Source organism: Sapajus apella, unplaced genomic scaffold (genome assembly GCF_009761245.1).
Source record: "Sapajus apella isolate SASKATOON/1434 unplaced genomic scaffold, GSC_monkey_1.0 scaffold139, whole genome shotgun sequence".
NCBI lineage: Eukaryota > Metazoa > Chordata > Mammalia > Primates > Cebidae > Sapajus > Sapajus apella.
In genome coordinates this window covers 709,144-731,210 of record NW_022437079.1, presented here as the reverse complement: position 1 = coordinate 731,210, position 22,067 = coordinate 709,144, and the positions used below count along the sequence as shown (strand labels likewise).

Genomic DNA, 22,067 nt, shown 5'->3' with positions numbered 1-22,067 from the left:
CTTTTTCTTTCTTTCTTTCTTCTTTTCTTCCTTCCCTCCCTCTCTCTTTCTTTTTCTTTCTTTCTCTTTCTTCTTTTTATCTATCAATATCTATCATCTATCTACCTATCTGTCATCTATTGGTGTCTATCTGTCTATCTATCTATCTATCTATCTATCTATCTATGATCTATCTCTTTACCTATCTATCATCTATCTGTCATCTATCTATTTATCTATCATCTATCTATCTACCTATCTGTCATCTATTGATGTCTATTTCTCTATCTATCTCTCTATCTATCTACCTACCTACCTACCTACTTACTTAACTATCATGGTTTGATTTGTTTGCACACCTCCCCCTGCCACCCAACTCATGTTGAAATTTGATCCTCATTGTTGGAAGTGGTGTCTAGTCGGAGGTGTTTTGGTTGTGGGAGTGGACCTCTAATGAATAGATCAATACCCTCCCTGGTGATGAGGGTATCTGTGAGTTCTCACTCACTCTTGTTAGATCCTGGGAGAGCTGGTTGTTAAAAAGAGCCTTGTGTCTCCTCCCTCCCTCACTATGTGATCTCTGCACATGCTGGGTCCCCTTCACCTTCCACCAGAGTAGAAGCACCCTGAGACCTTCACCAGGAGCAGATGCTTTGTATACATCCTGCAGAACTGTGAGCCAAATAGAACCTCTTTTCTTTATAGATTACCCAGCCTCCGTTATTCCTTTATAGCAACACAAAAAAGGCTAAGACACAAATCTTTCTTTCAAGAAACAGGTTTGCCATTTGCAACAAATTCCATGGCCGTGTTACCTACAATTAGTCTGACACCAAGTTGGCCTCACTGGTGTCATTGCTTACCCCTCGTTTTATCTGCACCATGCCCCCTCCGTTGTTTTACTACATTTTATTTGTGCCAGGATGATTTTAAAAATAATTTCTTATAAGACAGGTGAGCAGGTGCTACATTTCATGAATTCTTGTGAGGTTGAGAAGTTCTTCCTGTTGCTCTTGAATTCTTGGTCATAGGGTTTCTTCTTGGTCCCTCCACCTGTTCCTGCCATTGTTAGCCTACCCCGGTTGCCATTGCTGAGATATATTTCTCCCTATTTCAGACTTGCGTCATTTCTATAGTGAGTTTGGGAGGGATGGGTAGTTACTCAGGTGGTATCAGTTCACTCTGCTGAGCCGAAACTACCCAGTGTACTTCAGAGCTTTGCATAGCATAGCGGGGGATCCATTTCTTTAGAGTCAGGAGCAGAAACCCTGAAATGAAAAGTACCTACAGATTAGCTTAGCTTTGTAGAGACGTCTGAGACCAGCTTTCATGGTTCTTTTCTAGATACCTGTTTTTCTTTTTTTTCATTATAACATTTCTAGGTTGTTTTTTCCTTTTCCTTAGAATTCAGAATTTTCACTCAAGTGAATGTGGTATCGATCTGTTTTCCTTCATTTTAATTGGTGCCAGGTGGGCTGTTTTGGTTTGCAGAATCAAGTCTTTTTCACAATAGGAAAATTCATCAACAATTTTTCAGAGTTGCTGCTGCTTCTCAGCCGCTGTCTTCACTTTAGGACGTTCCGTATTGGTTTCTCGAATCTGCTTTCCCTGCCACTTAGATTTTTGCTCATCATATTCGTTACTTTATTTTTTGCTCCAAAATCTTGGAGAATTTCTCAATCCAAATCTTCTATTCATGGCTGCTGTTTAATTTTCTTAAAAATCTGGCAAGTGCCTGTTTCATCTGAACTCTCTGTTTGCTGAATTAAGATTGTGCCTTTCTTGTAAATATTATGTCCTCTTACGTCACACTGAGTAGTTGAATTTAGACTTTTTCCTCTTTTCTTTTTATTAAAAAAGTCTCCTTTTCAAGTGTAAACGTTGGTTCTAATTCCTTAACTCAGTATCTTCTTTTTCACGAGCTTGTGGTTTTGTCCCTGTTGCTCAGTTTCAAGAGGTCACTATGTGGCTGTCCATGTTTGAGAGCTGAGAGTGGTTCCATCAATGATCACACAGGTTCCAGAAAGACCTCTCCGGCCCTGACATGGGCAGACGAGGAATGTTTAGCTTTGCTGCAGTTTTACTGTCAGCTGACCAAGGTTCACTTGTCTGTACGTGAAGACCAAGGCTGAGGGTGGGAAGATGACTAAGTCACAAGCACCCCACAGTAGCAGGCGCAGGTGTTCTGCCACCATACTGCTTGCTGTGGCTTACTGGGAGGGAGGGACAAGAGATCTGCTCTCCCTCATGACCTGCCATGTTCTGTGCTGATCTCAGCCATGCTGGCTGTAAGCTTGTAGGTTGGTCTTGCTGGAGTCTTTTCCTCATATGCAGGAAATACAGGCTTTGTTGACTCTTCTCTCCACCCATTCTTGCCTGAACCATACATTTCAAAGTCTTCTCACCATTACTAGCCTTCCCTGGTTGCTAGTGCTAATATATATTTCTCCCTATTTCAGACTTGAGTCACTTCTGTTGTAAATTTGGGAGGGACGGGTGGTGACTCAGGTGGTATCAGTTCAGTCTGTGGAGTCAAAAGCACCTGGTATACTTCAAAGCTTTTCTTTGCAAAGTGGGGGATCCATTTCTTTAGGGTCACCAGCAGAAACCCTGAAATGCAAAGTACTTACAGATGGTATTCCCCAAAATATCTTCCAAAATTAGTCCCCATAGATACACCATGAATACAAGCGTTTCAGGGTCAATGCATTTGGGAAACTTAACAGTCTGTGTTCTTCTCCAAGAGAATAGTACTCCACAGTTGCATATTAAATTCTCTTAGGCTTCTACAGTGATGAAATCTTCTTATCTTTGTTTAAACTATGTTTCCCAAATGCATTTGGCCAAAGAAACTTTTTTTGCCCAAAACTTACTAATATTCCTCTGAGAATACTTCGGACTCATGGCATGAACAAGTACCCTTAACTCTGCTCGTAGCAGAAGGTGGTTGTTTTTTCCTCCTGAGTTTTGTGGAATGCAAAAATATGTCTCAATTCTCATGTGACAATGTACGTCCCAGGACAGCCTCCACCCAGTGTTGAAAACCTGTCCAGCGTTCCTTGAGTGTTTGCACAGGGTCAATGCAATCCTTGGGAAGAAATGAGGAAGCATTTCTGGCTAATGCTGAGTTTCATCCCAAACAGCAGTTTCCAGTTAAATTTTATTTGTGTGTTGTTTGTATTACTCAGGATTTACTTAGAGCTGGCATGAGGGAAGAGTGTATCCAAGGAGAAGGAAATTTAGTGTGGGGCACAATAAGCTTGTGAAACCGATTAGGGAATCATTAAAATCTGTTAAAATTGCTGGAATTATCTTGTTTGTATTAAAAACCACTTTGATAAGTATTGCCGTTCCTGCCAGGAAGCTCTCCCTTCCGACATGGCTCCGTCTGGCCTTGGCATCCAGCCTTGGCCACGTGCCCCTCCTCAAAGCAGAGTGTTCTTTTCTCTATTATAGCACTAACCACATGGCATCTTCCTCATTTGGTTCTCTGTTTTCCCCACCAGCCAGTGAAATCCTTGAGTAGGAGCTGGGTCTCATTCACTGCTAAACTCCTAGTCTGTAGCAGAGTGTCAGTCAGTTACCTGGTGTTTGGACTCATTGAATGTCAGAGCCAAAGAAAAGCTGGGGCATGATCAGTCCCGCCCTGCCACTCTTATAGATGGAGAACCTGAAGCTCTGTGAGGTTCTGAATCTCAGCCGACCCTAACCTCAGCTCCCCAGCACTTCCCTGCCCTTGACCACAGCCCACACCCCGCAAAGGACTTCTGCAGCAGGGCAGGGCTCAACCACAGAGGAAGCCAGCTCGGCTGTGGGTGGCTCCACCTCTTCTGACTTGTTTGGGAAAGAGGAGCAGGGCAGGTGGAGACTACTCCTTACTGGGAAGAGCGTAGAGCAGGAAGTGGAAGGATGCTGATGGTGGTGAGAGGTGGCAGCAGGATGAGGACGCAGGGGCTACTGGAGAGGCCACTGTGATGGATGATGAGTTGGCAAATTTTAAGTCATGGATGAATGATCGACATCAACCAGCCCCAGGGTGCCCCAGGCAGAAATATGGTGATGGAAAGTTGGAGTAACCGTGTAGCCCTGAAACTGGCTGGGTGGCAGATGGACTGCAACATGCCCTACCTTTCAGATGCCCATCCCCCAAAACGCCGGGCGTTTTCAGTTTCTAGAAGTGGGACATGGGGGAGAAACCAGCCAATGAACATTTCTTGGTTTCTGTGAATTTTTTACAACTGAAAGTTGGAAATAACAAGTTCCACAGCTAAGGCATGGAAAGGATTCAGTGTTCTGGGTTCCTTTGCCTCCCTTAAGAAGTGACCCACTGTGCTCCCATGGAACCCCACTGCTCCTGTGCCAGTGAAGATGAGGCTAACTCAGAAGCATACAGTGGGCAGGCGTCTGGGGGCCTCTCTTTTTACTCATGTGGCCACGAGAGGGACAGTTGTTGTACCCCCTCATTCCATTCTCCTGACGTCCTCTTTTCACCTCGCTGTGTCTTTATTTTTATGACCCTGTAGCAAACTCTGTGTTTACAGATTCTGAATTATTGGGAATGAAGCTCTGTCTTCTGAGTCCAAGTTTGTACAGAAAATACTTGTTTGCAACTTCCCCCTTAAGGCAAAGGAAGATGCTTGTTCATTTCCATGATTTAGTGGCAGTAAATTTGGAAAGAAATGTTGCAACTCTGCCAAATGTTTTAGAATTAAACTCCTCCCATCATCAGGCATGTTACCTCTCATTTGGCCATTGAGGGGCAGGGTCCTAGAGTCTGAATAGTACACTACACTCATGTTTCTGACATTGTTTGAGAATGAGGTACAACATGAGAAAATTTCCCAGTCTGCAAAGTGTGACATTTTAAGTACGAAAGCATCATTGCTTACCTTCTTTTATTTTTTGTCTGTTTAAGAAAATGATTACAAAAATGGTCCATATTCATTAATGAAATTTGAAAGATACAGAAAACCTTGCAAAATAAATTAAAAATTACTTATAAACCTGTTTTTAAATTTTTAAAAGGTTATGAACAGCCCCCCTTCCTACCCTAGTCCAACCTCTAAAAACCGATAGAAAATATTCCAGTGCTTCTCCTCCTAGACTTTTGTATTTAAAAAATAGAGTTCTTGTACATTTTATTACATGGTCTTGTTTCTTTTTGCTTATTGTGGATGTCACAAATACCTTTCCAAATTAATACAGATTTGTATTAATTCATTCTACCTGTTCCTTTAAATGGCTGCATCATATTCTGCCAACTATTCGCCACTGGGAACATGAATGTTGTTTTCAGTCTAGAGCTCTTGCAAAAGATACTTCCGTGGATGTCTCGCATGTGAATCTTTATCCATGAATACTGGCATTTCTGAAGATAGCTCAGAGGTGCTATAGGCATGATACATTTAAGTTTTGGCAGCTACCATCAAGTTACCCTGCTGAGCAGGATAGGTGTACCTTTTTTCTTACACTCCTACTGTACCTGAACCTAGGTTCAACTGTTCTCTGCTCAAAAGCCATACAGCAGAGACAACATTTGGTGGGAGGAAAAGCAGGTTTATTCAGAGAGCCAGCAAATCAAGATGTGGACCAGCATCCTAATGTACTATCTGAAGCCAGTACAAATTTTAGGCTTTTTCTACATTCAGGGCAGGAGGAAGTGGAGGTGGGTAGGAGCAAAAGGTAAGGGTCCCAACGAGGTTAGGAACTTCTTTGTCCTTGGTCAGGTCATGGTGCTCCTACAAATCTTTAACAAAAACATACTTAGTTGTTTATATATTTCTCCTTTAATCCCAGAGTTAGTTTCATAAAACACATGATTGCTATTTTTTGCAATCATTATGTCATAAAAGCCTCAAACAAAAATGGAGTCAGTTATGTGCATTCTTTTGCTGTTTCATTATTACACTAACAACTCTAGATGTTTTTGTTCTTTTGCAAGTTTTGCCAGTCTGATAGTTTGTGGGGGAGGGGAATGACATATTTTTGATTGGATTTTTCTTATTAGTGAAATTGAGCATCTTCCCTGGATATATTTGCTATCTGAATTTCCTAGTGAATTGCCTGTTCATGTTAGGTGCCCATTTTTCTATTGGGAGATTTGTGCTTTTTCTGATTTTCTCCTATGAGGTCTTTAAAATATGATGAAGGTTAGATGTCTGATTACTGTATGTGCTACAAATATTTCCTTTCATTCTGTCATTTGTCTTTTAATTTTGTTTATGTTTTTCTGGCATCACACAGGATTTTTTTGTCTGTTTAAATAAAAGGCCCCAACTGGCTTTCCTCTTTCCCTGCTGACTCAGGGTACTCATTACACATGCAGAGCTCTCCGTTCAGAGATGTCCTCGGGGCTTTTCCAAGAACATAAGGCTTTTCAGTCCATGTCCCTGCAGCGTTTATTATTATGTTTGTTGTTTGTTTTTCCGTTATTTTTATGTCTTTTTGTGTAAGGATTCACTGTCCTACCTCCTGCTGGTAGCTGACACTTCTTGTTTCTCTCTGCTGTCTGCTTTTACACTGACCCAATGCAATCACATCCTTTTATGGTCTAGAAAACCAAACAGCACAACTTGCTGGCAGTCGTTGTCTGGGGTAAATACCCGAGGTTCATTGCGTTCTGCGGAGGAAATCAAGGACACAGACACACATAGAGAGTGAAGTTAAGAGCGGAGGTTTAATAGGCAAAAGAAAGAGAAAGGAGAAAGAAAGAGAAAGGAGAACAGCTCTCTCTCCTTCAAGGGAGAGGGGCACCCGAGTGGGACTGGCAGAGTGCCAGGGTTTTATAGATAGGCTTGAGGAGCCAATGTCTGATTTACATAGGGCCCAAAGATTGGTTGGACCAGGTGTGACAATTACCTTGCTCACCAGGAAGCTGGCCACCCCACTGTAATCTTATGTTATGCAAATGGGGTCTCTACTCCTCCTGCCGCTCCTTACTGTGCACCTGGTTGACAAGGAAAGCGGAAGATGGAGCCACCATGCTGAACATGCCTAGCCTCCAGGTAGCCTTTTCCTGTTGGCACAGCTGTTGGCATTCATCCGTGCAAGCTTCCAGCTTCCTTGTCTATGTCTGCAGCTCGATTTTACAGGCTGTTCTTTGTTAGAAAAGAAAATGTTTTGGGAGCCACTTTTCATTAAAAGGAAAACCTTACCAAGGACTTCCTTACCTCCGCTATCTGCCTAAATAATTTCTTCTTAACTTGCCAGCATCATGGGTAAAAGGAGGCAAAACAGGTTGTGAATCAGGAACCAGTGGGCTTTCCTGAGTGAAGCACCTTGGTTTTAGTGCTTGGCCTCTGGGGCATCTGTCACGGCTGTACAGAGACCTTGTTCTGGTCAGCTGAAATTGGTAAAGGGGTAATTTCCAGATGAACGAAGTGCTTTTGTGGATATTTATCTTACATGACAGGCTATGGAGGAGCCTCTGCCCTGACCTGACTCCTGGGGTGCTCAGAGCCAGAGCCTTCCCCTTCAACCTAGAGTACTCTTTCCCCAGTATCTGCTGGAACCACTAAATGTACAAAGCCCAATTTCGATGAGTCCTGCTCCAAGGAGCCTTTACCAGTATCCTGCCACCAGCTTTCCAGCCACTTGGTTTGTGTGGACTTTCTCATTTCCTACTTTGTATTATGGCTATTTTTGCATCTGTTTGTCTCCTCTGCTTACCTGGCAGTCCAAGGGCTTTATTATTTAACCTCCTGAACACAGAGCTTAGAACATGGCAGGAATTTGGATGAATGTTGGCTAAATTCCTCTTGGCATCTCCCAATTACACCCCCTATGGTACCTCACTAGAAGGTACTACCCAGATTTACCAATATCACTACTTAACATTTTAATCTAATTATTGTTGATAGAATTTACACAGCTTTATATTAAAACACTAAATTTCTTTAAGTGACAAGTAGGTTTGATTTCATGTTATATTTTGATTAACTGTTTAGGATCTGCTTCTGTAACTAGTGGGAAAATGTCCATGATCAATCCGTGGTGCCTGCCATGGGCACAGGAGTAGGTTCTCTCAGTTTCTGTGCTGTACCAGTGCCATGCCTGACCTGGTAGAGAAAAGAGTGAGAATAAACATAAAATATTTGTGTCCCTCCAAAAATTCCTGTGTTGAAGTCCCAACCTGCAGTACAGTTTCCTGTGGAAGGTACCCGAGTTACTGCTGACATCCCTGGCAGGGGGGTTACAGGGGAGCCCTCCCCTGCCCCACTCGTGCCTGTCTAACTATCTGTAATAGTGCTTCAAAATGTGGCCTTATTTGGAAATAGGGTCTTTTCACATATAGTTAGTTAAGATGAGGTCAGACCTACCTATCATGGTGGGTTCCTAATCTATGACTGATGTCCTTATAAAAGGGGGAATTTGGACACAGACATGAGACAGGAGGAGAATGCCATGTGAAGATTAAGGAATATTTATGTTGAGCTAAGTAAATTCTGAAACAGAATGTGTTTAATGGAAATGGAAAGGCACATTTATATTGCCAAAAAGAAGAGTTCATAGTAAAACAAAGAAGTCATGAAATTTTATATTTGAATCCATGAAGCAAAACTGTCAGAAATACAAGAAGAAATTGGCTAAACCACCTTTTGCATTATACCTTTAATGTACTTTTTTCAGATTTTGACAAAGCCATTGAAACGTAAATAAGGATTTAGAGTATTATGCAATGTTGCCAGTAATCTTGATTCCAGATGCATAGATATTCAATGTCAAATTTAAATTTAACATTTTAATAATGTATTTTCAAAATTTTAATAAACTTCAAATTTATAGAACTTGGAAAGCCCACTTTTTTATCACAATGCAGTCAATCTAAAAATTCATAACAAAAAGTTACATTTTAAAAAAATCAGTTATTTGTGCAAAGGAACCTGTCCCAATTAACTTCAGGTGAAGGATGGAAATCAAAACGCTAAATCTATTTTGTAATTAATAAGTATGGCCCCATGCATATCAAGCGGATGTGGCTCAAACAATGCTTAGAGGAAAGCTGTGGCTTGAAATATTTTTATTATTAAATGTGGGAAAACTAAAAATTTGACTTATGAATGATTAATTTGACTAATGAAAATAGAAAAAGAATAATAGAATGCCATAGACAAAGTGAGAGGATGGAATTAATGAAAGAAATAAAATGAGAAAAATTAAATTAGGAAACAAGAGTATTACCTAATTGACAAGTAATTCTTCATCAAGACTGGTAAAAGAGAAAATCCCTGGCAAGTCTAATTGTAATTTTAAAAAGAATGAAAATAAATGAATATTAAGAGTAAATAAATTTAACAAAATTTAAAAATTTATGAACAAATAGTAAAACCTTTCAAAAGAAAGCTAATCTCTAGAAGGAAGTATTAACCCAATTTGAATCAAAAAAAGTTTTCTTTTTTCCTTTTTTTTTTTTTTTTTTTAATAGAAAATGAGAGAAGGTGAAAGCTAGGCAAGGATTTGAGAAAGCTGACAAAGAACTGCACCCCAAATGGTTCCAGGCCTTGAAAGCTTTATGGGCAAATTATTTAAACAGTTCCAGAGCACGAGAAAAGTTAGAAATAGACTGATTTGTAAAGCTAGCACAACTTTGAAACAAAAATGTACAAACTATGAACGCAATTTTATGCATTAAGATAAAGATACAAAATATAATACTAGCAAATCAAATTAATAATTATAGAAATACATACTAATGGCGAAAATGCTTGGGTGGTTTATCATTAGGAAATCTGCTAATGTAAATAATTCAAGGAAGAAAACTATTGACAAAAATAAGTTTAGGTATTAATTTTAATGGAGAAATATCTTTATAAACAAATAATAGAAATATATTTTCTTAACATAGATGAAATACACACTTGAAACCGTAATTAATATCTTATGCAGAGTGATTAAATATTAGAAGGGTTCTCAGTAAAGTGAAGAATCTGAGAGGAATGCTCACTGTTATTCAACAATGTTTTGGAATTTCCAAGGCAATAAGGAAATAAAATATAATTACTTAAAAGGTGGAAAAGAAAGAAAGAAAGGGAAGACAGAATTAACATTGTTGGAGATACCATGATTATCTACATGAAAAACCTAATCCAGTCACTGGAAAATCTGTTAGAAGACTGAGTATGAAATGGCCAAGAAATGTATGAAAAAAGTGCTCAAATGTATGAAAAAAATGTTCAGTGTCACTAATCATCAGGGAAATGCAAAACAAAATCACAGTGAGGTATTATCTCACCCCAGTTAGAATGACTGTTATCAAAAGGACAAAAAAATTAATAATGCTGATAAGGATATGGAGAAAAGGAAGTTCTTATACACTGCTGTTGGGAATGTCAACTGGTAAAACCATTATGGAGAACAGTATGAAACTTTTCCTCAGAAAACTACACATAGAACTACCATATGATCCAGCAACCCCCACTACTGGGTACTTAACTGAAGGAAAGGAAATCAATCAATATATCAAAGAGAAATCTATGCCCCCATCTTGATTGCAGCACAATTCACAATAGCCAAGAGTCTAGTTTTTATGCAGACATATGGTTTTATTTCTCTTGGATGTGACCTTGGAATGGATCTTGTGGTAGTTCCATGTTTTACCTCATGAGGAACTGCTAGACTGTTTTCTGAAGTAGTCGCACCGTTTTACATTTCCACCAGCAGTGTGTGAGTGGTCCGGTTTCTCATATCTTCACCAACACATTATTGCATTTTTATAAATTATGATAACCATCCTAATGGGTGTGAAGAGGTATCTAACTGTGATTTTGGTTTCTAATTCCCTAAAAACAAATGAAGCTGAGCATCTTTTCTTGGGCTTATTGGCCATTTGTATGTCTTCTTTGGAGTAATATTCAGATCCTTTGCTCATTTTTTCTTTTTTTTTGAGACGGAGTCTCGCTCTGTCCCAGGCTGGAGTACAGTGGCACGATCTCGGCTCACTGCAACCTCTGCCTCCCAGGTTCAAGCTGTTCTCCTGCCTGAGCCTCCTGAGTGGCTGAGATTATAGGCATGTGCCACCACACCAGGCTAATTTTTATATTTTTAGTAGAGACAGGGTTTCACCATGTTGGCCAGACTGGTCTTGAACTCCTGCCCTCATGATCCACTCACCTTGGCCTCCCAAAGTGCTGGGATTACAGTCGTGAGCCACTGCTCCCAGCCTGCTCTTTTTTTTTTTTTAATAATTTCAATTTTTATTTTAGATTCAGCAGGTACATGTGCAGGTTTATTACTTGGGTATATTGCGTGATGCTGAGATTTAAGGTATGGCTACCCGCATAGACAGCAGTGAGCATAGTACACAAGAGGTAGTTTTGAAAACTGCCCTGCTCCCTCCCTCCCTCTCCCATCTAGTAATCCCAGTGTCTCTTGTTGCCATCTTTATGTCCATGAGCACCCAATGTTTAGTTCCCACTCATAAGTGAGAGCATGTGCTATTTGGCTTTCTGTTCCTGCATTAATTCACTTACAATAATGGCCTTCAGCTGCATCCGTGTTGCTGCAAAGGACATGATTTCATTCTTTTTTATGGCTGTGTAGTATTCTATGGTGTAGATGTATCACATTTTCTTTATCTGGTCCACTGTAGATGGACACCCAGATTGATTTTATGTCTTTGCTATTGTGAATAGTGCTGTGATTAGGGCACGCATCTTTTTGGTAGAACAGTTTACATTTTCCTTTGGATATACCCCAGTAATGGGATTGCTGGGTCAAATGGTAGTTGTAAGTTTTTTGAGAAATCTCCAAACTGCTATTTCCACAGTGGCTGAACTAATTTACATTCCCACCAACAGTGTGTAAGCATTCCCTTTTCTCTGCAGCTTTGCCAGCCTCTGTTGTTTTTTGACTTTTAGATAATACCTATTCTGACTGGTGTGAGATGGTATCTCTGTGGTTTTATTTTGCATTTCTCTGATGAGTAGTGACATTGAGCATTTTTTTATGTGTTTGTTGGCCACTTGTATGTGTTCTTTGGAGAAGTGTCTGATGTACCCACTTTTTTAATGGGGTTATTTGGTTTTTACTTGTTGAATTGTTTGCTTGTTTACTTGTTGAATTGTTCAATTCCTGAGAGATTCTGGATCTTAGACCTTCATTAGATGCATAGGTTGCAGATATTTTCTCTCATTCTGAGGCTGTCTGCCTACTCTCTTGATAGTTTCATTTGCTGTGCAGAAATTCTTTCATTTAATTAGGTTCTACTTGTCAATTTTTTTGTTGCAGTTGCTTTTGATAACTTAGTCATAAATTCTTTGCTAAGACGGATGTCCAGAATGGCATTTCCTAGGATTTTCTTCTAGGTCTTACATTTAAATCTTTAATCCATCTTGACCATTTTTTAATTGAGGATATTTATGTTTTTATTATTGAGTAGTAAGAGCAAAAGCCACTTTCAAAGGTCATGTACTGTTTGAGGATATTGTGAGGGCAATGTTTGGAAGATAGAAAAACACCCAGTATCCAGAGGACACTATGGAGATTGTACAATCCATTTTGTCACAAGCAGCCCCTGTGAGCTTAATCCTAAATCTTTTCCACCTGCGAATGCCAGAGCCCTCCCCTACTGCCTTCCTGCGGTCATCCATCAAGACCCTGGTCATACGAGTGGCAATGGCCACAGGTTCGCTGGCAATTGGATCTCTTTGGCTGCTGATGAGGGTTGGTGTCAGGGCCTCCTTTACAAATGCTGGCCCCTCTGGCTTAGATGACATCCCTTCCATGGAGAAGCTGAGCCCAGTGTCCTGAGAACCTCATACTTAGGCATATAAAGCATTCATTCCTTTAATGAATTTGGATTTACTGAAGATATTCTGGAAATTTTACATAAACACACACTTGAATCTCATTCACAACTAAAGATTCTTTGCCCATATTAAGACATACTATTTAATAAGTTGCAGCTTTCCCACTTCACTTCTGTAAAGCCAACTTGTTATTTTAACATTATTCTACTTGGTTGATTAAAATGCATTCTTACAAATGAGCTTTCTTATGTGCTTAAAGAACTCGTATCTTCGGGCTCTATCAGGTCTCTTTCTATCCACTTCTAGGCTGATGAACCTTACAATTGAGAATTATTTTGCTGATTGGCATAAAACCAGCACTATTTTATTATATTCATAGATTTTGTGCATTAGGAATTCAGACAGGGTGTGGTAGGATGGCATGTTTCTGCTCCTCAATGTCTGAGCTACTAGTCTAGAAGTTACATAGTGTCACTCCCACTGTATTTTATTGGTCAAAATAGTTGCAAAGGAAACTAACTTCAACCCTTGATGGAGGGAATATAGAGAAAATTTATGGGTATTTGAAAAAATCTGTAGAAGTTCTCCATTGATGCTTGTTGAATGAGGAACAAATGAAGGAACTGGATTTTCTTATCTCTAGGTAAATGGTCTCAAGTTTTACAGTCAGACTCTAATACTGAAAGATCCCTCCAAACGACAGGACTGAGAAAAACACCATTTTCTTTATGCCAGCTGGATTAGAGGGTTCTTCATGCTGTCTTCTCTGCTTCCTGTCTGGCCTGTGGCATTGAACCCTGATTCCTAAGTATGGCAAAAGTGCATTTGTGCCAGCCTGGGCAACACGGAGAAACCCATCTCTACAAATACAAAAAAGTTAGCCAGTGTGGTGGTACAAGCCTATTTTCCCAGCTACCCAGGAGGCAGAGTGGGAGGATGGCTTGAGCCTGGGAGGTCAAAACTGCAGTGAGCCAAGGTCATGCCACTGCACTCCAGCCTGGGCGACAGAGCCAGACTCTGTCTCAACAACAACAGAAAAAAGTGCATTTGTGCTTCCTGCCTTGTTTGCCCACAAACATACATACATGTTTACCGGCAACTGGGGAAGGAGGTCAGGTAAATGAGAAGGAAGCTGACATTCAGGCCTCAGGTGGAATGCTCCTCACACATCTTTCTTGCGCCCCATAAGGTAAGCATTCTAATATCCATTTTATGTATAAGGTAGCAGAGGGTCAGCGAGATTAGATCACTCTAACAGGCCCCTGTGGTGTCCACTTCCACTTTCATATCCATGTGGCCCAACTCTGACTTCAGCCACAGCTACAGTGGGCAATTCTGTGTGAGCCCATTCTCATTTCAGGCTGACAGTATCCCGGATCATGGTGCAATGTCAGTCCACTTTATACTTTGTATTAAAGATTTATACTTTGCATCAAATTTGGAGAATTTTCAGCCAGATTTCTTCAAATGTTTTTCTATGTTCCTTTCCAACTCCTTCAGAGACTTTAAGTGTATTAGGCCACTTGAAGTTTTCCATTGCGATCATTGATACTCATTTCATTGAAAAAGAGTATTTTTATTACTTTCTTTCATTTTGGATTGTTTCCATTGCTATGTCAAGTTTACTAATCTTCTAGTTTGTCTAATGTGCAGTTAAAACTATCTGCTATACTTTTAACTTTTTATTATTTTATGTTATTTTTGAGACAGAGTCTTGCTCTGTCATCCAGGCTGGAGTGCCATGGTGCAACCTCGGCTCACTGCAACCTCTGCCTCCAGGGTTCAAGTGATTCTCATGCCTTAGCCTCCTGAGTAGCTGGGATGACAGGCATGTGTCACCACGCCTGGTTAATCTGTGTATTTTTAGTAGAAATAGGGTTTCACCATGTTGGCCAGGCTTATCTCGAGCTTCCTGACCTCAAATGACCTGCCCGCTTCGACCTCCCAAAGTGCTGGGATTACAGGCGTGAGCCACGGCGCCCAGCCCCATCTAGTACGTTTTTAAAATTTCAGACATTGTAGCTTTCATCTCCAGAAGATTGCTTTGGGTCTTTTTGCCTCTTCCACAGCTCTACTTAACTGTTAGAACATATGGAATACAGTTATAATAACCGTGTTAATGTGTTTGTTTGCTAATTCTAAAATCTGTGTCAGTTCTGCATCATGTTTTGGCAGCTTGAACTGTTTTCCTTCATTATGGGTTGTATTTTCCAGCTTTGTTGCATGCCTGGTAATTTTTTATTTGATGCCAGACATTGTGAAATTTAAGTTGCTGCCTTGAGAATTCTCTTAAGGCTGTGAGCTGGGGGCAGTCACCGGGCTTGTCTTACTTGTTATCCATTTCTCAGGGATTGCTGTTGTTCATTACCTGATACCTACTGTCTTCTAAACCATCATTTCTTGTATTTGTTTTGGTTTTTTCTTTTGTTTTTGTGTGTTTGTTTCTGACAGGAAGGTAAGTCTGATCTGTTACTTCATCTTGGCTAGAAGCATAACTCTATTGTGACTTAAAAAGCAATGACTCAAAAAAAAAAAAAAGCTGCTCTCTGGATATGGGGAGCTGTCAGCATAACTCACACCTTGCTTCCCGAATGCACCTGCTCTCAGTAGCCAGACTCACAGACCAGAAGATGTGAAAGGCCTCTGTAATGATCACACCTAAAGCACTGTGGGCACCACATTTTAGGGAAATAGAGGCAATTAGAAACATATTCAGAAATGTGACGAGAATATAGAGAGTCAAACTATTTTTGTAAGAGGAACAGTTTAAATGATAGAAGCATGTTTGTCCCAGAACAGAAAAGACTCAAAAACTCAATTATACTCTTCCCTTGTCTGAAGGGCTACACAGCAGAAGAATGTATGACTCTAAGGGCAAGTCCGGGCCCAGCAGCTGAAATCTTCAAGGAGACAGGTGGACTGGGTTGTCTGGGGGTATAGCGACCACCCACCACTGGAGGAGTCCAAGCAGCAATAGATGCACATGGGATTGAAGTCTCACGGGGGTGTTGGGCTCATTGTCCTCTAAGGACACCTCCTGCCCTGAAATTCCATTGCCATGTGGAATCCCATCTTCTTCCATCTCAGACCTTGCAGCAGTAACCCTTGTCCATCTACTGAGCAGAAGAACACCTTCTTCGTTATTGCTTTGGTGCTCCTATTGTAAGTTAGTTCTGTGCCTTTGGAGCCAGCTCTTTAGTTAGCTGAGTGTGCTGCTGCTGCCCAGCTCATCTCATCGTTCTAGAATCAACTGGTCCTCTTGAAAGTGCAGAGGGCTCTTAAAATTCCTGAGGAGCAAGAAACTGGCCCTCCTTAAAGGCACATGCATGCTGTTCATGTGAGTCCTGACTGGCATTTGGTGTTTGGAGGAACTGTAGGTACATGGTAAGTGTCATGAAGAGCCAAGTATGCTGGAATGAAGACTTTTGATTTATCCTCATTTCCTGCAGAGGAATGGCGTGTGGCCAACTTCTAAGAATGATATAGACAACAGGGTGGAGAGGAGACGGTTGGAGAGCTAACTGTGACGTTGAAGCAGACAGGTTTGGTGCCCATTGTTACGTAACTGGGAAGAGGAAGGAATAGTGCATGATGATGCTGAGAGTTCTGACTTGAGTCTACAGCCATACCACCCTGAACGCACCCGATCTCGTCTGACCTCGGAAGCTAAGCAGGGTCGGGCCTGGTTAGTACTTGGATGGGAGAGCGCCTGGGAATACCGGGTGCTGTGGGCTTTAAAAAAAAAAAGAGTTCTGACTTGAGGTATGCAGAACTTGAGATTTGCAGTCACTCGTAACATAACAGAAGACAGCTCTGGAAGTCACAAGCAAAAAGAGAGTTCTTGGTTAAATGTTAATGGTTCCCATCAATCAAAGTGGACCAGCTTTGGGAAATGAACAGAAACCTAGGCAGTTTCCATGGGTTAAAGAAGTATGAAGCCCAGGGAATATCTGTTAGTAGCCGCAGCTTGGTCAGGACACTGTGCTCTGTTCTGCTGATGAATTTGAACCACTCCTTCACCCTGCAAGGATGCAGGGAGGTAAAATCTAGCTCTTTGACTTCCAGAGTGGAAGCTAGGATACTGTCTTCCACCATAATCACTCACAAAGCAGGATTTCTTTTAAGTAAGACGTAGGTTTAGCTGCTGATCAGTCTGATTAAGCGACAAATGTTACTGCTGGTAGTCATGCTTCTAATAGGGATTATAATGTATACCAGTAAGTGATTGAGTTTCGGTGCATATAGCAGAAAAACTCAAATATCAGGGCCTTAAATAAATCTATTTTATAGCCAAAGGTAGGCAGTCTAGAGTTAGTAGAGGGGCTCTGTGATGTAACGAAGGACTCATTCTCACAGCTTTCACTCCACAGTCCTTACTGTGTGGCCCCGGCTTCCCTGCCTTTCGCGATGGCTGCTAGACCTACCCCATCATACCTGTGTTTCATATGGAAAGGAGTGTTCCCAAAAGCCCTGCCCATGACCTCTGCATCCATCTGATAAGCCAGAGCCATGCCAGTTGAACACCTCTAACTCTAATGGAGCAGGCACATTGCCACTCTGAATAAATCAAGGTTCCTTAGCATGGAAGGAGAGAATGTATATGAGGTAGGCTATATATAGAATGTATATGAGGTAGGTATACTAGTGGTCTTTCCATGGAGAGTAGAAAGAGGGGGATGTTTGGTAGAAAGATCGGGCACGATTTAGCTGGAGAGAACTGAGACTGAGCTCGACTTTTTCAGGAGGTAAGTAAAGGCAAGATCTGGAGCTACGGAGGAACATCTTGACTAGAGACATAGTCTTGGGTCTCACAAATATCTGATTAAAAATAGAGGCAATGGAGGCCAGACACAGTGGCTCACGCCTGTATTCCCAGCACTTTGGGAGGCCGAGGCCGGATCACCTGAGGTGGGGAGTTTGAGACCTGCCTGGCCAACATGGCAAAACCTGTCTCTACTTAACATACAAAAATTAGCCAGGCATGGTGGCACATTCCTATAATCCCAGCTATTTGGGAGGCTGAGGCAGGAGAATCGCTTGAACCTAGGAGGCGGAGGTTGCTGTGAGCCAAGATGGCACCATTGCACTCCAGCCTGGGCGACAGAGTGAGACACTGTCTCAAACAAAAAAAGGAAAGAAAGAGAGAGAGAGAGAGAGAGAGAAGAAAGAAGAAAGAAAGAAAAGAAAGAAAGAAAGAAAGAGAGAGAGAGAGAGAGAGAGAGAGAAAGAAAGAAAAGAAAGGAAAGAAAGAAAGAAAGAAAGAAAGAAAGAAAGAAAGAAAGAAAGAAAGAAAGAAAGAAAGAGAGAAAGAGAGAGAGAAAGGAAGGAAGGAAGGAAGGAAGGAGGAAGGAAAGAAAGAAAAAGAAAGAGAAAGAAAGAAAGAAAGAAAAAAAGAGAAAAGAAAAGAAAAGAGAGGCAATGGAAAAGGATTTAAAAACAGACAAGACAAGGGAAAAAACTCAGGGGAATGGCAGTGCATAGAGCTCGGTTCTCAAGTGTGATCCGTGGACCTGGGGAGTCCTGAAATGTCTTCAGGGGCACACAAAGTTAAACCTGTTCTCATAATAACACTGTGATGTTATTTGCCCCTTTCTATGTGTCAACATTTGCACTGATGGCATAAAAAGCCTTGGTGGGTAAACTTGCTGGGCCTTAGCGTGAATCATGGCAGTGATACCAAACTGTCCTCTTTGTCACTACATACTTGCAATTAAAACATTATTTAAAAGTGTTTAAATGCTAGCTTCACTTAAGAATGTCCCTGATGAGACAGTAAAAATTAGGGGTTGTATTAAGCCCCAAATGGAAAACATGCATAAAGTGACTTCTGCAGAGACCAAAGTGCAGTGATTGTGTCAGGGAAAGGCACGTAGGCTTTCTCTGGGCTGTGAGCTGAACTAAGTGTTTTTTCATGGGACATAGTTTTTGCTTGAAAGAGTGACTAACAAACAAATGGTAGTTATTAAAGCTTATATATTTGGCAGATATGTTCTCAAATAAATCGAACTTGTCACTTCAAGGAAAACAATTGACAGTCTTTATTGTCACTGGTAAAATTCTGGTTTTCTAATAAAAATTTGAGTTTTGGAAAGCTTGTGCCTGCCACCATAATTTTGACCAGTATCTAGAGATGTTTCTGATGCAATATATGGTAGTATTAATAAGTGCGAATTCTTAAATGTTGTATAATGTAATGTATCGACATTTAGAAGGTCTGTATAATATGGTTAACTAGTATTTTCCAGGTGACCAATACATAATATTTAAAATCATGTGATGGATAAAGATCCATTGAAAGTGTTAGATAAACTAACCTATTTTAATACTGTATTGAATATTACGATATGACAGTATGAAAAAGTCATTAATATAGTTTTGGATTTCATATTACAATTAGCCTTTAAGAAACTACCAGTTGTCAAGATTTGGAAAAATACCAAAGGAGAATATACTCAGTATTCTGAAAAAGCTCCCTCCTTTTCTCCCTTTTCCATGTCTATGTGAGGCCATATTTTCTTCATATGCCTCAACTAAAACAACATATGGTAACAGATTGAGCGCAGAGCAGATACGAGACTCCAGCTGTCCATTATTAAGTAAGGCATTAAAGAGATTTGCAAAAATGCTAAACCATAATTAAGAGGTAATTTCTTAATAGGATAAATGTGTGTGCATACGTGTTATACCTTAGTCTAAAAGGTGGCATCTTATTTAATGGAGAAACCCTGAGACATTTCCACTAAGATCAGAAACGAGGCAATAATGCCCTCTATCTCTGCTACTATTCCAAATTATAATCGACGTATTATCCCATATCACTAAATAAGAGAAATTAGAGGCAAAAGACTGCATAAAGAAAAAGTAAAGCGATCTCTATTTTTAGATTATATAATAGTACACCTGGAAAAGCCTAGTGAATCAGTGATAAAATTGAAGCAAATAATTCAGGGAGTAGCAGAGTGCAATGTTAATATATGAAAATCAATAGCCTTCTTATACATAAACAATAAGCAGAGGATATAACGGTAGAGAAAGCCCCATTTACAGTAGTAAAAAGATTAAATACTTAGGAATAATTCTAATAAGTACACAAAGGACAAGTATATGTGAGGAGAATTTGAAAACACTCCTGAAAGACACAAAAGTAGATTTAAACAAATGAGAAAACATCCCTTGTTCTTGGGAGGATAACTCAACATTATTAATATGCCATTTATCCTGAAGTTAATTCATAAATTTAATGCAATCCTAATAAAAATATTATCAAGCTATTTTATGGAGTCAGATAAGTTAATACTAGCAAAGTTCACATGGAAAATATACCTTCAAGAATAGCCAAGAAAAACTATAAGGAATAGTCCTACCAAACATTAAAACATACAATAAAGCCTCTGTAATTAAAGTGGTGTGGTACTAGTGCCTGAATAGGCAATTGGCCAGAGGAATAGGAGAGACAGTTCAAAATTAGATCCAAACACGTATGTGAATTATATGATAAAGTTGGCTTCTCAAATCACTGCAATTTATATAAATGTTGGTGGAGCGACTGGATAGCCATTTAGAGAAAGATAAAATTAGATTTGTATCCCATAACTCACAAAAGAATAACTCCAAATGGATTAGGGATCTAAATGTGAAAAATAAAGCCATAAAAGTATCAGAGGAAAACAAGGGTGAATTTTTCTTTAAGCTTTTTGTAAGAAATAGCTTTCTGCTATGACTCAGACTCCAGAGGCAATAAAAGGTTGATAAATCTTACCACATAAAATTTTTGAAATTTTTAAATCACCGCAAAGTCAAAAGACAGGAGACCATCTGGAAGAACATATTCACAACATGTACCACAAAGGTTTAATATCCCAAATACAGGGAACTTTTAAAAACTGAGAGGCAAAAGATCAAAGTAGAAAAATGGGGAGGAGACAGGAGCAGACAATTCACTAAAAAGCAAAACATAAAAATGGTCCTCAGACATACAAATAATGTTCAAAGTCACTCATAATTAGAGAAATGCAAATTAGAACAACAATAAGAAATCATTTCTCACCTGTCAGACTGACAAACATTAAATAATGTGACAGCATATTCTGTTGGCCAAAACTATGGGGAAGCAGACCTCCCATACATTCCTGGTGGGAATGCAAATTGGTGCAACCCTTCTGGAGGAAAGTTTGGCAAAGTAAAACTATGTATGTGCTTACTTTTTGGCCCAGCAACCCCACTTCTAGAGATCCACTCTGAAAATACACTTCTGATAATAATAAAACACATACGCCCAAGGTTATTCATTGCAGTGTTGTTTCTCATTGGAAAATATTGGAAACACCTAAACACCCAGTATTTAGAGCGGTTGAATAGACCATGGCACATCAGTAAGATGAAGCACTATGCAATAAAAAAAAAGAATTGAGGAAGAGCTGTATGAATGAAAATGGAGTGAAATGAAAATGAAATGAAAGTGAAATGAACATGAACACAGAGGACATACTGTTCAGTGAAGTCAGCAAAGCCCGTGTATCTACGGTAAACAGCTCTTCATAGAAGAAAGAAAAGGACACAAGAAAATGTATGTGTATCTGCACATTTGTGCAAAAGAAATGCAGCAAGGATAAACCAGAAATGAAAGAGACTGGTCACCTACAGAGAGTGGATGGAACAGGGATGGAAAGAAGACAGGAATGTCGTGGGGTGGGAGTGACATTTCTCCAGCTCGCAAAACCATAGTGATGTTTAACGTGCCCTTCAATGTCTGTAGTGAGGGCTGTCACTGTACTTGTGTGACTCTATCACTGTGGACACATGGTCCGACCCAGTGTGGAAATATTTGTGTTAAGTATCATGCAGTGTAGAAGGAAAATTTCTACTTAACAGCACTTGCCTATGAGTGCTGGGATATCAAAAAGGAGTACTTGTTTTCACTACAACAGTTCTAACCAGCTACAGATGTTTGAGAACCTTGCACTGTGAGGGACCCAGATACCAGACCCACACTGGACCAAACAGAAGACTGTTTTCTAACCCCAGTGAACAATGAGGATTGTTTTAACCAGTTCCTTTCTATCTGGAGCACCAGTGTCGCCTTTCTAGCCCTTAAAAAACCCTGCCTTTCCGGGTGTTGAACAATGAGAACACATGGACACAGGGAGGGGAGCGCTACACACTGGGGTCTGTTGGGGGGAAATAGGAGAGGGACGGTGGGGGGTGGGGAAGTGGGGAGAGATAGCATGGGTAGAAATGCCAGATATAGGTGATGGGGAGGAAGGCAGAAAATCACACTACCATGTGTGTACCTATGCAACAGTCTTGCATGTTCTTCACATGTACCCCAAAATCTAAAATGCA

At 40.3% G+C, this 22,067-nt stretch overlaps 1 protein-coding gene and 1 non-coding gene across 8 annotated transcripts in view; both read left to right on the top strand.

The window, feature by feature from the left end:
• The window catches only part of ARNT2 (aryl hydrocarbon receptor nuclear translocator 2), a 189,027-nt gene that overhangs the window by 113,468 nt on the left and 53,492 nt on the right, over window positions 1–22,067 (top strand). The gene's annotated exons all lie outside the window — the stretch shown is intronic.
• On the top strand, window positions 16,341–16,459 carry LOC116540416. The gene has a single exon (XR_004264431.1). It is a non-coding gene; the product is annotated as a 5S ribosomal RNA (ribosomal RNA).